Raw genomic sequence first — 15,264 nt, forward strand, 5'->3', positions numbered from 1 at the left:
AAAATTATATTATATTATATTATATTATATTATATTATATTATATTATATTATATTATATTATAGATTATTGGTATAAAAATTAAGTTTATCCTTAAGAACTGCTCTAAATAAGCCCAAAGCTACTCTTAAAAAAACGCACATAAATAACATCTACTTTCACATTACTTTTCTTAAAAATTAGCTAAGTAACACACTTTTTAAGTGAATAGATTGTCTTTTACTTCCCACAACACTGCAAATGAGATTTCATTTTATGCTGAAAACAAGTTAAGCCAGAATAATGACTATACTGTACCTCTCTCATTTTACTCATTTGTCATTTTATTAATTATGTCCTTGACCAGCAAATCAGTATAGTCCACTGGCCAGCAATTTTGGTTTCGTTTTTAGAGCTGCAGCGAACTCCAGTCAAAAACAGCGCTCAACAGTGCAAAGTGCGGGGTTGGACAGTTCCATTTTTGTACGGAGGGGGACTTTAAATTCGATTGACAATCTTACAATAACCAAAGTGTTCTGTTAATCATCAATATTAAATTACATTCATATTCCGCCTTACACCCGTGACATGTTCACAATGCTTTTTTTTTTTTTTTCCTGCTATCTCCATGGTCTCTAGCCAGGTGGAGGCTAAGCCTTCCCCAGTCTTACAGACGCTCTGCCTGTGGTGCTCGGGTCTCCCACAGTCCAAACACATGCACTATAGGTGAATTGAATAAACTAAATTGGCCGTAGTGTATGAGAGTGTGTGTGTGAATGAGTGTGTATGGGTGTTTCCCAGTACTGGGTTGCAGCTAGAAGGGCATTCACTGCGTAAAATATATGCCGGAATAGTTGGTGGTTCATTCCGTCTTGGCAACCCCTGATAAATAAAGAACTTAGCTAAAGGAAAATGAAGAAATAAATGCTATCCCTTTAAAGCCTTTACACCGTCTACAAGAAAGACATCAGCAACACAACAACCTAAAAACAAGGACTTCCAGCCACATTCTGGTGAAAATGGAGTACAGACAGTGTCAAATACCATGGCTATTGTTTTGTGCTGGTCTCCAATCCATCATCATTATGAGCAAAATAAGAGTGCTGGAGACAGAGAGAGAGGAAAAAAAGCAGAGAGATGGGAAACATTGCATTGTAATTCAGCTGAAAACATGCGCTGCGCTCCAGATTTTCCATTTACGTACGTCCAGGCAGCGCCACGCATGTCTGACTCCCCGGATCAACAAATAAAGCCCATGTGGCCCACTGAGAAGATACACATGCACGCACACAACCATTCATTTGCCTAAACGCAACAGGAGAAGTGCATTGGTTTATCATGGACGGCACCCGTGACAGATGGCATGTTTTATTGCTCGTCACGTAGGAGAATATATTGTCTGCTTTTGGAAAAACACTCCATTTTAATATATGCCTCCTGCTGGCTTTAAAAGCATCAGGAGGCCTGCTTGACCTTGTTATCTGTGTTGAGAACAGGATCGGATGTTTTACTGTAGTGGTAATTGTGTAGTCTTTGTCGTAATTTACCACAGATGAAGTGTTTTATGCACAGCAAAGCTCTGTTTATTACTAGGACTTTTGAGGAAAGAGTTTCAGCAAGAGAGTTGCCTGGGGATTTCATTCAACTTCTTTTCTCTTTCTTTTTTTTTGTGGAAGAAACTTTACTGTTCTGTTACAAGATCTCTAATGCAAGTAGGCAAGTGAATTGGTGAACAAACAAGCTAAACAATAAAAATAAACAAACCTTATGAGGGGAAAAATAATTTCACTATGAAGTTTTTTTTTATTGCATTTACTGAAACTGTGTTCGTTCATTCATTCATTCATTCATTCATTCATTCATTCATTCATTCATTCATTCATTCATATATATATATTTATTCATTCATTATTTTATTCATCCTTCCATTCATTCAGTCATTTATTCATTCATTCAATAATTTGCTCCTTCTTTCCTTCATCCATCCATCCATCCATTCATTATTCCTTCATCTATTCATTCATTTTTCATCAATTCATTCATCTATTCATCAATTAATCTATCCATCCATCCATCCATCCATCCATCCATCCATCCATCCATCCATTCATTTATTCATTCATTTATTCATTCATTCATTCATATATATATTTATTCATGCATTATTTTATTCATTCATTCATTCATTATTTTATTCATCCTTCCATTCATTCAGTCATTTATTCATTAATTCAATAATTTGCTCCTTCTTTCCATCATCCATCCATCCATCCATTCATTATTCCTTCATCTATTCATTCATTTTTCATCAATTCATTCATCTATTCATCAATTAATCTATCCATCCATCCATCCATCCATCCACCCATCCATTCATCTATTCATTCATTTATTCATCCATTCATCAATCCATCCATCTACTCATTCATGCATGCATGCATTCATTTACATTTAAAAAATTGTAAAGCAAAAAAAAAAAAACAAAAAAAAAACATTGTAACCAATCAAATGCTCTCTAGTTTTTGGCATGCACTGCCCCCTTTAAGTTGTCTCTCATTTGCTTTTCATTTGATGCACTCAAGCATAATCACTCTCACTGGCAAAGCAATGAAAAACAAAATGCTATTGGCTGTTTTTAAAAAGAGGGTGGAGCTATTCTATGTCCCACTCTCATTGTATTTTGATTGAGATTACGTCACACATCCATTAAAACTGCATATTTTAAAGCACTTCATGAAACCTTTAAACATCACTTAACCAGTTAAACTCTGCTGTTATTTTTGAATTTCTGCCTGGATTTTGCCTACCCAAATTTAAAAGCTTCCCAAATCCACATGCAGAGGTAAATGCAAAAATTTGGTACCATTTTAAAGAAAACCCTTTAGATTTCCATAAAACACTATTGAAAGTGTTTAAAATATCTGTATATTTTGTCTGTGTTATAATAAACACCTAAAAAAAAAAAGAGGTGCTTTTTTTTTTTTTTTTTTTTTATGAAATCAAATTTGAAAGTGTACCTTTTAGGTTGTGTGTGGTCTAGCGTGCTGTAATTAATTTTGGTGGTTCCTGCACATGTTTGTAAAAGGGAAAAAGAAAAAATGTCTCTACCATAATCCATGCAAAAGTTATTGCATTCCAACTGATGAGAGGTGCTGTACAAGCCACAGGGATCGATCATTGTTTTCATATTTCACTATTCTTTTGTTTGATTAAACATAATTCACTGTGTTTGGAGCACATCAGACATATAAAAGGATTACTTATGCACATCACCTCAAAAACAGAGGAGAAATGGCCCTGAAGCGCACAGCATAAGGTAAGAGATGACAGCTATCTGTGCTATCTGGGGCTGCTTATTGATCATAAATGTATTGTTTTCACTTCTGCGCCTTGGAAACACTGCGATTCATTCGACAACTGTTTGATATGTGAATATAATTCAGTAAAAAGAATGCTAGAACTGTATGAGCACCGGCAAGAGCTTTCATTTGAGCTATAACTTGTACATGTGTCGTATGAAAAATATGAAAATGAACCAATGTTCAATACCCAGCTCGGGTATCCAAAATACTGTGTATTTAAGTGTCAATAACTTTTGTACAGTAGAATAAAAACCAAAGTGATGCATGTGTGCATAAAATATAGATTCTACACTTTCAAACGAAACCAGTTAAGGGGGTTTGGTGCAGTGCTAGCCTTTTCACGAGTTCACACTTACATTTATTTAAGCATAAGGCGTATTTGGCATACTGTCCGAGGAGAGGGCTCTGAGCACGGTGAGACATCCCAACTCGAGTTATTCCCCTTATCAGGAAACAAAGAGGAGTTGGGATTCGAGTAAAGTATCTAGCCCGGCCCCAGAACATTCCCCCGGGAATGCAATGCAAGAGGTGAGGTGACGGGGTGGTGGAGGGATGCTAAAGTCGTGAGATGCTGCAGGTAAGACAGCTTTGGTATATATATAGGGGTTTGTTCATGAACTGATTTGATAATGGGATAATTGTCAATGACGTATTCGATACTGAAACTCCTGCGCATTCTCCTCCCGAAATTTGCTTACAAAACATCACTTACAGTTGAAGTCAGAATTATTAGCCCCCTTCAATTTTTTTTTCTTTTTTTTTTTTTATATATTTCCCAAATGATGTTTAACAGAGCAAGGAAATGTTCACAGTATGTCTGATAATATTTTATAATATAATATAATATAATATAATATAATATAATATAATATAATATAATATAATATAATATAATATAATATAATATAATATAATATAATATTAAGCGAGGCAGTGGCGCAGTAGGTAGTGCTGTCGCCTAACAGCAAGATGGACGCTGAGTTGCGGGTTTGAACCTCGGCTCAGTTGGCGTTTCTGTGTGGAGTTTGCATGTTCTCCCTGCCTTCGCGTGGGTTTCCTCCGGGTGCTCCGGTTTCCCCCACAGTCAAAAGACATGTGGTACAGGTGAATTGGATAGGCTAATTTGTCCGTAGTGTGTGAATGTGTGTGTGGATGTTTCCCAGAGATGGGTTGCAGCTGGAAGGGCATCCGCTGCATAAAAACTTGCTGGATAAGATGGCGGGTCATTCCGCTGTGGCGACTCCGGATTAATAAGGGGACTAAGCCGACAAGAAAATGAATGTATAATATAATATAATATAATATAATATAATATAATATAATATAATATAATATAATATAATATAATATAATATAATAAATTATAATATAATATAATATAATGTAATAATATATAATATCAATTAATCAATTTAAATTTAAATTTTAAATAACATAAATACATAAATAAATTGTAATTAAAAAATATATAATAATAATAATAATAATATAATATTTAAAAATAATATAATATTAAATAATACAAATATATACATGAATTGTAATTTTATAAATAAATAAATAATATAATGAATAAATGAATGAATAAATAAATGAATTAATGAATGAATAAATGAATGAATAAATGAATGAATGAATGAATGAATGAATGAATGAATGAATGAATGAATGAATGAATGAATGAATACATTATTAATCTTTTATTTGGTTTTATCCCCCTGTTTTCATTGATAAGCAGATGGCTCACACTAAAATATCTGTTCACTTTCACCATTCTAATATTGTTTCTTCTCCTATCATCTTAAAACCGACACTCCTCAAACACCAAAAGCTCAATACCAGAAGTAGAAGTGAGCGCATACAGGCGAGTGTTTTCTGCTGACACGTTTAAAAAGACACCCAACGTTTGTTTTATGCTAAAAATCCGCCGGTGTGTGTATGTGTGTGTGTGTTCAGAGTGTGAGCCATGACTGATAGAAAGTGAACCAGTGGCAGAAGCACATATTTGGAGATGTGGCTTTTTCGCCTCTCCTCACACTGTGCTCTTCAGATGGGATTATTTGTGACATGTGGGCCTTTTCTCCACTGAGGCTGGATCTCATTAAATGTGGACCCTGGGTCTGTAGCCATGGAGAGGATGATGGGACGGGTCTGACCGCTCTCGGCTCCTGGGACTGATCATGAAGAGCTGTGCTGGAGACAGATGGTTATTCGCTCTCAGACCAAGAGAATCAGAGAGAAAAACAGATATTAAACTGCATCTGCATTGGCAGGGATTGCTTTAAGGGACGGCATCATAGTATTGTTTTTTCAGAAATGTACAGTTATTTGTAAAACAGATAAATATACAGTAAAATATAAATTATTTGCCCTCCAGTGAAATTTGAAATATTAAAGAAGTATATTATAGTTAAACTCCGCGGACCCGGTACCAGGTCCGTGATTTCATCGACTTTTGCTTTAAGATTTACAGTTGAAGTCAGAATAATATTTTACTAGATATTATTCAAGACACTTCTATACAGCTTATAGTGACATTTAAAGGCTTAACTAGATTAATTAGGTTAATTAGGTTAACTAGGCAGGTTAGGGGAATTAGGCAAGTTATTGTATAATGATGGTTTGTTCTGTAGACTATTGTTCTGTAGACTATTGAAAAAAAAGTTACTTATATTATATTATATTATATTATATTATATTATATTATATTATATTATATTATATTATATTATAATAATTATATTATGTTATATTATATTATATTTATTATATTATGTTATATTATATTATATTATATTGTATTATATTATATTATTTAAAATTAAAATTTATTTATTTATTTATTTATTTATTTATTTATTTAATAAATGCTAAACAGCAAAAACGTGGAATTATTATTTGTGAACCTAATTTTTTTTTTCATACATCAATTTAAATAGCGCATTAATATGTTATTTTTGTCAAATATATACTAAATAATATACAAATAATAATAATAATAATATAACAGTTGTTGTTGCTATTAATTATATATATATATATATACTACTATATACTATATACACTTGAAATGCTTTTATGTAAATCTGGATTATTTCGTGACTCAGCATTTGAGTAAAAATATGGGAGAACATTTGAATCTTTGTACAAAAGGAATTCATGTTTAATGTCAATAATTTATGACAAGCAACCCAGTGCAGATTCTTAGTCATTTCATATTTTATCTAGAGATATCTTCTGCTTCAAGCAGATTCAAGTTTCAACACACACAAACGTCAAATAAAATCCAAGATTTTCAATGCAGACATTTATGGACCCATATACTGAATGTGATTATACCTCAAGTAACAAAGGAGTAAGGACAAGTTGAGGATATTTAAGCTAATGATAGTGATTTCAACTGACTGCACCGCCAGCAAAGTCTAAAATGAGCAAGTGGGAGACTGTTTCTGTCATCTATACCTGTTGAAATGAGTAAATGACTGGGTGCAAAGTCTCACATGGATCACTGGACACCCTTGAAACCGGCACTTTCTTCCACCTCAGACAGAGATCCTTTAAGCACTAAAGTAATGGTAAAGGTGAAGACAGGCAGGGGTTGAAAACCAGCACTAACAGTATAGTAGACAATCCAGAAGCGCAATCCAAAAACAGGCGAAAGGTTCAGGGCAGGCAGCAAAGGATCAAAACTCGACCGAGCAATGTCAAAAAAAAAACAAAAGAAACAGGAAACAAGGAAAAACGCTTACGTAAGAACAGCAACAGCATAGGAATATTCAGCAACATGTGTGTGGGACAGAGGGATTTAAACAATGATCATGAGGATCAGCTGTGAGTGTCTAATCAATGGGGAGCAGGTGTGTGTGTGTTGCATGAATGGATCTGTAGTCCTATTAATAGCGGAGTTGTAGTTCTTTGCAATTTGTGTGTTTACCAATGATCTGCACAGGCTGGATCAATGATAATCAAAACAGATGTCATCAAAAACCAATTGACTTTCATTACACAAATAATATTAATAATAACAACAATAATAATAATGATAATAACAGTAACAACAACAACAACAATAATGCTTACTTAGCAATACTCAGCAACATGCGTGTAAAACAGAGGGTTTAAAATAGTCCAAATAATCAATGATCATGAGTATCAGCTGTGACTGTCTCATCAATGGGGACTTGGAGCTGGTGTGAGTGTGGGTGTGTGTGTGTGTGTTGCATGTCTGGATCTGTTGTCCTATTGATGGCAGATTTGTAGTTCTTTGGGATTTGTGTGTTTACTTCTGCACAGGCTGGATCGCTGATAATCATAACAGATGTCATCAAGAGCTACCAATTGACTTCCAGTAAACAAAACAATAGCTATTACTACTACTACTACAAATAATAATATTAATAATAATAACAATAATAATAATAATAATAATAATAATAATAATAATAATAATACAATTATTATTTTTTTTACTTTTATAATTTCTTACATAATACTACTACTACTAACAACTACTACTACTACTACTACGAATAATAATAATAATAATAATAATAGCAATAATAATAATAGTAATAATAATAATAATAATTATTATTATTATTATTATTATTAGTAGTAGTAGTAGTATTAGTATTATTATTATTTCTTAGATGATAATAATAATAATAATAATAATATTAATAATAATAATAATACAGATAATAATAATAATAATAATAATAATAATAATAATAATAATAATAATAATAATAATAATAATAATAATAATACGGATAATAATAATAATAATAATAATATAGTTATTTTTATTATTATTATTATTATTATTAGTAGTAGTAGTAGTAGTAGTAGTATTTCTTAAATGATAATAATAATAATAATAATAATGATAATAATAATAATACAGATAATAATAATAATTATAATAATAATAATACGGATAATAATAATAATACGAATAATAATGATAATAATAATAATAATAATAATAATAATAATAATATTGTTATTTTTATTATTATTATTATTAATAATATTATTACGCTATAGTGCTTTTCTGGGTACTCAAAACTCTCTGTTATACTCTCTGTTTTGTCATCATAAAAGCCTCAATTTTAATATTTCACTTAGCAATTAAAATAGTTATAATAACTTTGATAAGTCAAAGTACTTCCTGATTTATTTAGCACAAAAAGTAAAGAATTACATAGTTACGTGTGTCTTGGGAAAAAAAAAATAAGAAAAAGAGAGTGGAAAAAAACTAGTGGCATATTTCACATAACTGTGTGACAAGTTCTTATGGGGGTCATGGACAATCAGGACTCCCAAATTAATTTAGAAAATGTACCATCTTGGCTAACGATGCTCTTTAATCACTGGAGTATAATTTTTTTTTTTCATCATGCAATATTTTCTTGCAATAAAAAAAACTGTGCTCATCAGAGTATGCAAAACACTGCAAGGCATATTTTTTAAACATAAGCAAAATGTTCAATTCCACCACAATTAAACAGACTGTTCACGTCAGTCTCATCACACATGCTGCACATTTATATCCACAGGCGACCTCAGCACTGTCACTGCCTTTTTATCTGGTCACAGAGGAGGAAAAACTGTTGATATTGCTGCTCTCTCTCTGTCTTTCTCTTTTAAAGATAATTGAGCAAAGGTTTGAATGAAATATATTTATAAGTATGCAGATACTGAGGTTTTGCACATGCCTACGGTGCTTCAAAGGGTTTAAATGTCTTTGCCATTAAATAAAAAAACATAAATCCCTATCACAATTTTCGAACGGCAGGGATATTCAATTAAATTTCAAAGCAAATGTTTATGAAACTCATTAAAAGTGACACTGTGGTATTAGAGTGTGCCAGCGCAAAATGACTCATTAGATGAGGCATGACATCATTGCACCAGTTCAAAGTGAATCTGCCAGCTTGAAATACATTAAAACGACAAAATTACTGACATTCCTTATCCTAAAAAAAGTGCTCAGCATATATAAGTACACCCCTCACAAATCTATCTGTTAAATTCACATTTTTAATAGGAAGCTACAATATTATGTTTGTATTAAATTATTATTTTTTATTTTTTTTTTTTATATTTACTAAATGTTGTTTACAGAGGAAGGAAATTTTCACAGTATGTCTGATAATATTTTTTTTTCTTCTGGAGAAAGTCTTATTTGTTTTATTTTAGCTTTATTTAATTTTATTTTGTTTTATTTTATTTTATTTTATTTTATTTTGTTTTATTTAATTTAATTTAATTTTATTTTAGAATAAAAGCAGTTTTTAATTTTTTAAAAGCCATTTTAAGGTCAAAATTATTAGCCCCTTTAAGCTCTATATTTTTGATAGTCTACAAAACAAACTATCGTTTTGCAATAACTTAACTAATTACTCTAACCTGCCTAGTTAACCTAATTAACCTAGTTAAGCCTTTAAATGTCACTTTAAGCTGTATAGAAGTGTCTTGAAAAATATCTAGTCAAATATTATTTACTGTCATCATGGCAAATATCAAATAAATCAGTTATTATTAGAGATGAGTTATTAACACTATTATGTTTAGAAATGTGTTGAAGAAATCTTCTCTCTGTTAAACAGAAATTGGGGGAAAAAATAAACAGGGGCGCTAATAATTCTGACTTCAACTGTACATTAGATTAGTCAGTACTGAAGCCAAATCTAGAGCTTATCTAACAGAACAGCTTACGACAATGGTCCATAAACTAATACACCCAAATTTGTATGTTATAGAAAAATGTTAAATACAAAATTTGTTAAATTTAGTTTTAAAAAATGCAGTGAAAATTAAGTTTTGAAAAATAAAAATGAAACTTTGAAACAAAAATAGAACTGCAATTTTTTGCACTTCACGTTTCTGCTCGTTTCACTTTGTGGTCCTGGGGGGGTCAAGGGACCTACCGGGCTGTAAGACCACCTCGGTGATGCTGTGTCTCCAGGTGATGACATCGCTTTAATGGAGGCAGGTCCGGGCCTGCTGTAATTGCCCAAGTTCCCTTGACTCCGCCCCTTGTCAAATCAGGGCCACAAAATGAAACGCGCAGAAACGTGAACTGCAAAGTGAAAACAGCATCGCAAACTCAAGGTTAACTATATGCAAATATTTTAGATTTTTTTTTTTTTTTTTTTTTTTTTGCTCTGCTTGATTTTTATTTGCATTTTTTTTTTTTTTTTTGCAAATTTCATTCTTATTTTTTTACATAATTTTCCCTTTGCAGTTTTACAAAAAAAAAAAATCACAAAAACAAATTTTTGCTTTGCTTTTTTATTTATTTACTTTTTTTTTTTTTGCTCAACACTTTATTTTTTTGTTTGCAAAACTTTATTTTATTTTGCAAGCATATATGGCCCTAGATTGATTCCATACATTTATTTATTTATTTATTTATTTATTTAGGCGATGCAGTGGCGCAGTGGGTAGTGCTGTCGCCTCACAGCAGGAAGGTCGCTGGGTCGCTATTTCGAGCCTCGGCTCAGTTGGCGTTTCTGTGTGGAGTTTGCATGTTCTCCCTGCGCTTGTGTGGGTTTCCTCCAGGTGCTCCGGTTTCCCCCACAGTCCAAAGACAAGCGTTACAGGTGAGTTGGGTAGGCTAAATTGTCCGTAGTGTATGAGTGTGTGTGTGCGAATGAGTGTGTGAATGTTTCCAATAGATGGGTTGCGGTTGGAAGGGCATCCGCTTAAAAACATAATGGATAAGTTGGCGGTTCATTCCGCTTTGGCGACCACGGATTAATTAAGGGACTAAGCCAAAAAGGAAAATGAATGAATGAATGCGTGAATTTATTTATAATTTATTTATTTATTTTATTATTATTTTTTTTTTCAATGCTATATTTTGTGAAAGTATACAGTATCTGGCTCTAGATTGACTCCATACCATTACACTCTAAAGAAATTGTAACAAGCATAAGTCATGTATAACAAGCAAAACATCATCTGGCCATTAAATAATTAGAAAAGAAAGCACATTATTTAATGATTAACTGCACAGACATAACATTATGACACCACAAAGCAGATAAGCGTGTCTTTTTTACTGGCACAGTAGTGAATGTGATTACCGGAGTGCTAAGTGCTTTTAAAACAACACCAGACCTAACTTGCTCTCCATTTCACGCTCTTTCTATCCACTCCATCTAAAATGCCATTTATTCATCACGTTAAAGTGCATTATCACAGCTGTCCGACCACCTATTAAACAGAGTACTTTTGGTCATTTCATTTAGACCCAGCGTTTAAGAGAGAAGATAACTTAGCAATGGTATTTTTATGATAGTGCAGCACTCCTCTCCAATCAGAAAAAGGTTAAAGGGTTAAATATCTGGCACACACCGAGCTCAAATGAAGGAAAGTCCTTCGGCTCATGCTAAAATATTCCAATTAATTCTGGAGAGGACACGGAGGAGAGGAAAAAAAAACACAAAGGGATTAAAATAAATGAAAACATATCATGTATTCCTCAGCATTTATCATGACAATCTCTGAACAGTTTCATAACGTTCGCTTTTCATTTTAATCGAGGAGCCCCTCTAAACAATTACATTTTCTTCAATCTGCATTTGTTTTTAGGCATCCATATGTTAGGATATGCACATAATTGTGGCTATATGCTCCAGGTTGACGTATTTTAACACTCCACGGCTAATTTGGAGCTTTGAAATACTCCCTGTTGTTCCGTTCTGTCAGGTTGTGACAATTAACGGCAATCTTACAAGGTGGATTAAATTCAGATGACTGCTCTGGCCAGAGAATTCCTCTAATCCCCTATTAAGACCCCTGAAAGAAAAGCGTGTCTTAACAAGGGATTTTCTGCCTCAGGCTCTTAAGGTACTTAAACATAAGTTAAACGTTCAGGAATTTCAGTGGCAAATGAACTATATAAGGAAAAAAAACAGCACATTCTGTAAATATACACACATCATGATTGTATCTTGGGGTCCAAATTGACTCCAAATTAACTTTTAAATCACAAATTAAAAAGGTATGTCCCCGTGTTAAATTCAATATATCTAATTATCTATCTAATCTTAATAATAAGATCACAGCATCGTCAATTAATTAGGCAGAGAAACATGATAGTCTGGTAAATGTTTTATGGGCCGATCGGATCATAATAAGATGATCAGCCCGGCCCAAAAAGTACGTCGGCTCAGTGGGAAACTGTCCGGACTGTATGATGGCCAGTCTGATGGCCTGATGGCCAGTCTGCCCCTGACTATACACAGCACTTCTGTGCTGTTGTGCATATAACAAAGTAAACAGAACCGTAGAAAACACTATCACTGCCACATTGTCAGAGAAAAAAAGGAGTAAAATTAAATAGTAACACAGCAAAAAGTAGTTGTACGATAGAAAAGAGCCACATTGAATGTAAATATGAAACTCACAATATTTGTTGTCACAATTACAGAGACTACGTTTACATGGACATCAATAATTCGATTTTTTTAATGGAACCATATTGCACCAGACCACACACCATCTGATTGGTTGAGACAGAATGATGAAGCAAATTATGGTATGGGGATGGTTAGGAGGCCATGATGGACAGAGGCCAGTGGGCAGATTAAGCCAGGATGCCGGGGTTAAACCCCAACTCTTTTTCGAAGGACATCCTGGGATTTTTAACAACCACAGAGAGTCAGGACATCAGTTTAACGTCTCATCTGAAAGACGGCGCTCACTGAGCAGTACAGAGTCCCCGTCACTATACTGGGGCACCCACACATACCACAGGCTGATCGCCCCCTGCTGGTCTCATTAACACCACTTCCGGGAGCAACCTAGCTTTCCCATGTGCTCTCCCATCCATGTACTGACCAAGCGCAGCCCTGCTTGGCTTCAGTAGGGTGACCATGTGAGTTGCAGAGAGCTAGCTGCCAGCTAGGCATAACGCCCTATTCACACGGGGCGTCAGCATCAACGCTTCCCATTTACTTTGAATGGGTGATTGCATTGTGGATCCCTCGACGCCGATTCAGAGGCATTGCTCGCTAAAGAAGTTGGGACTAGCTCAACTTTTCAAGCGCTGACGGAAGCGTCAGCCAATCAGATCGCTGTATGCAAATACACCAGCTGGACAGTGGCCTATTGCTGACTGAATTTCATTAGCTGACGCTGCTATGACGATCGCGTTAGCCCCAACTTCAGACACGCCTTCAGTCAAGCGTTGACGCTGAAAAAATACGGAGGAAATACGGAGGGTTTTTTTTCTCATTCGCCGTGCGGTATCAAAAATTGCATGAAAAACACACACTTAGAGCAGCTCCTCGAATCAAATATCTCATTGATCGCTAGGGGCACGACTGAATTCCCTGAATGAAAGAGCCAAACTGCAGTTAAAGTCCACCATTTAATAATTTGGCAAATAATTCCACTACAGATGTCCATGTAAACACAGTCACTTTCTCCCATGTGTGTGTGTGTGTGTGTGTGTGTGTGTGTGTGTGTGTGTGTGTGTTTTGACTCTGAAACTCAGCGGGTGCCCAAATAGAAAAAACTTTTCAAGCGCTGACGGAAGCGTCAGCCAATCAGATCGCTGTATGCAAATACACCAGCTGGACAGTGGCCTATTGCTGACTGAATTTCATTAGCTGACGCTGCTATGACGATCGCGTTAGCCCCAACTTCAGACACGCCTTCAGTCAAGCATTGATGCTGAAGCCCCGTGTGAATGGGGCGTAACATTCTCTATTGGCGGTTTCAGGCTATTTTAAATTGATTCTTTCTTGGACATTTTTTCTGTTGTTATATATCGTTTTATATTGTTGTTTTTATTGTGGTGTATTTGCTGTTTTTATCTGCTACTGTACAGAATCTTGGTCAACCAAAGGTTGTAATTAAGTGTGCTCTAGAACTAAACTTTGATTTGATATTTTTGAATAGTAAACATGTCAAGCAAAATAATTGAAATAAATTATTGACTTCTGCTGTCTTCTTTAGTTTTAAAAAAACACAGATTTATTTGCGAAAAGGCATCTTTGGAGATCTTTCTTTTCTTTGGAAATAAACTAAGCACTGTTCAGCAGTGTTGGGCAGTAGCGTCGCTAAAAGTAGTGACGCTACTAGCTTAAATACATTTCTCAGTAGCTTGGTGGTAGCGTCGCTACATTCTAAATCAAAAAGCTTTTCAGTAGCGAAGCTATTTTATTAGTCAAGTAGCGCAGCAGTGTCCACAAAGCTACATTTACAGATCCCGGATCAATAAGTGACGGCACCGACATTCACAGAGCTGTGAGGCCAGAGTGTAGCCGGTGATAGTAAATCGGTATAATGGCTCGAATGAGGAATTCTTCTTCTTCCTGTTTTACGGTGTTCGACAACAAACTTTTTGGTGCGTTACTGCCACCTCTGGTTGACGATGTCGCCAACCGAAACTTGCTTGATGGAAAGATGACTGAGGGAGAGGAGTTATTTCTAAAGCAGGATTCCTCGTAACCATACCTCGAGAAGTACATGTTAAGATGCAATAACTTTTATATATATATATATATATATATATATATATATATATATATATATATATATATATATATATATATATACACCCTAACGCCTAAAAACTCAACTATTTACTCTCCACTACACTTCCTAATCTGCAATTGCCTCTCTGAATATCACACTAACTGTACAAAAAAAAAAAAAAATTACTAATACTACTAATACTTCCCTTCTTAGACTTTACAGACCTGAAACTTGCCTATAGCACTTTGTTGCTCTTAGTTGTGAAAATTGCTTCCTTGTCCTCATTTGTAAGTCGCTTTGGATAAAAGCGTCTGCTAAATGACTAAATGTAAATGTAAATGTAAATATATATATATATATATATATATATATATATATATATATATATATATATATATATATATATATATATATATATATTTAC

This window comes from Danio rerio, chromosome 19 (genome assembly GCF_049306965.1).
Source record: "Danio rerio strain Tuebingen ecotype United States chromosome 19, GRCz12tu, whole genome shotgun sequence".
NCBI lineage: Eukaryota > Metazoa > Chordata > Actinopteri > Cypriniformes > Danionidae > Danio > Danio rerio.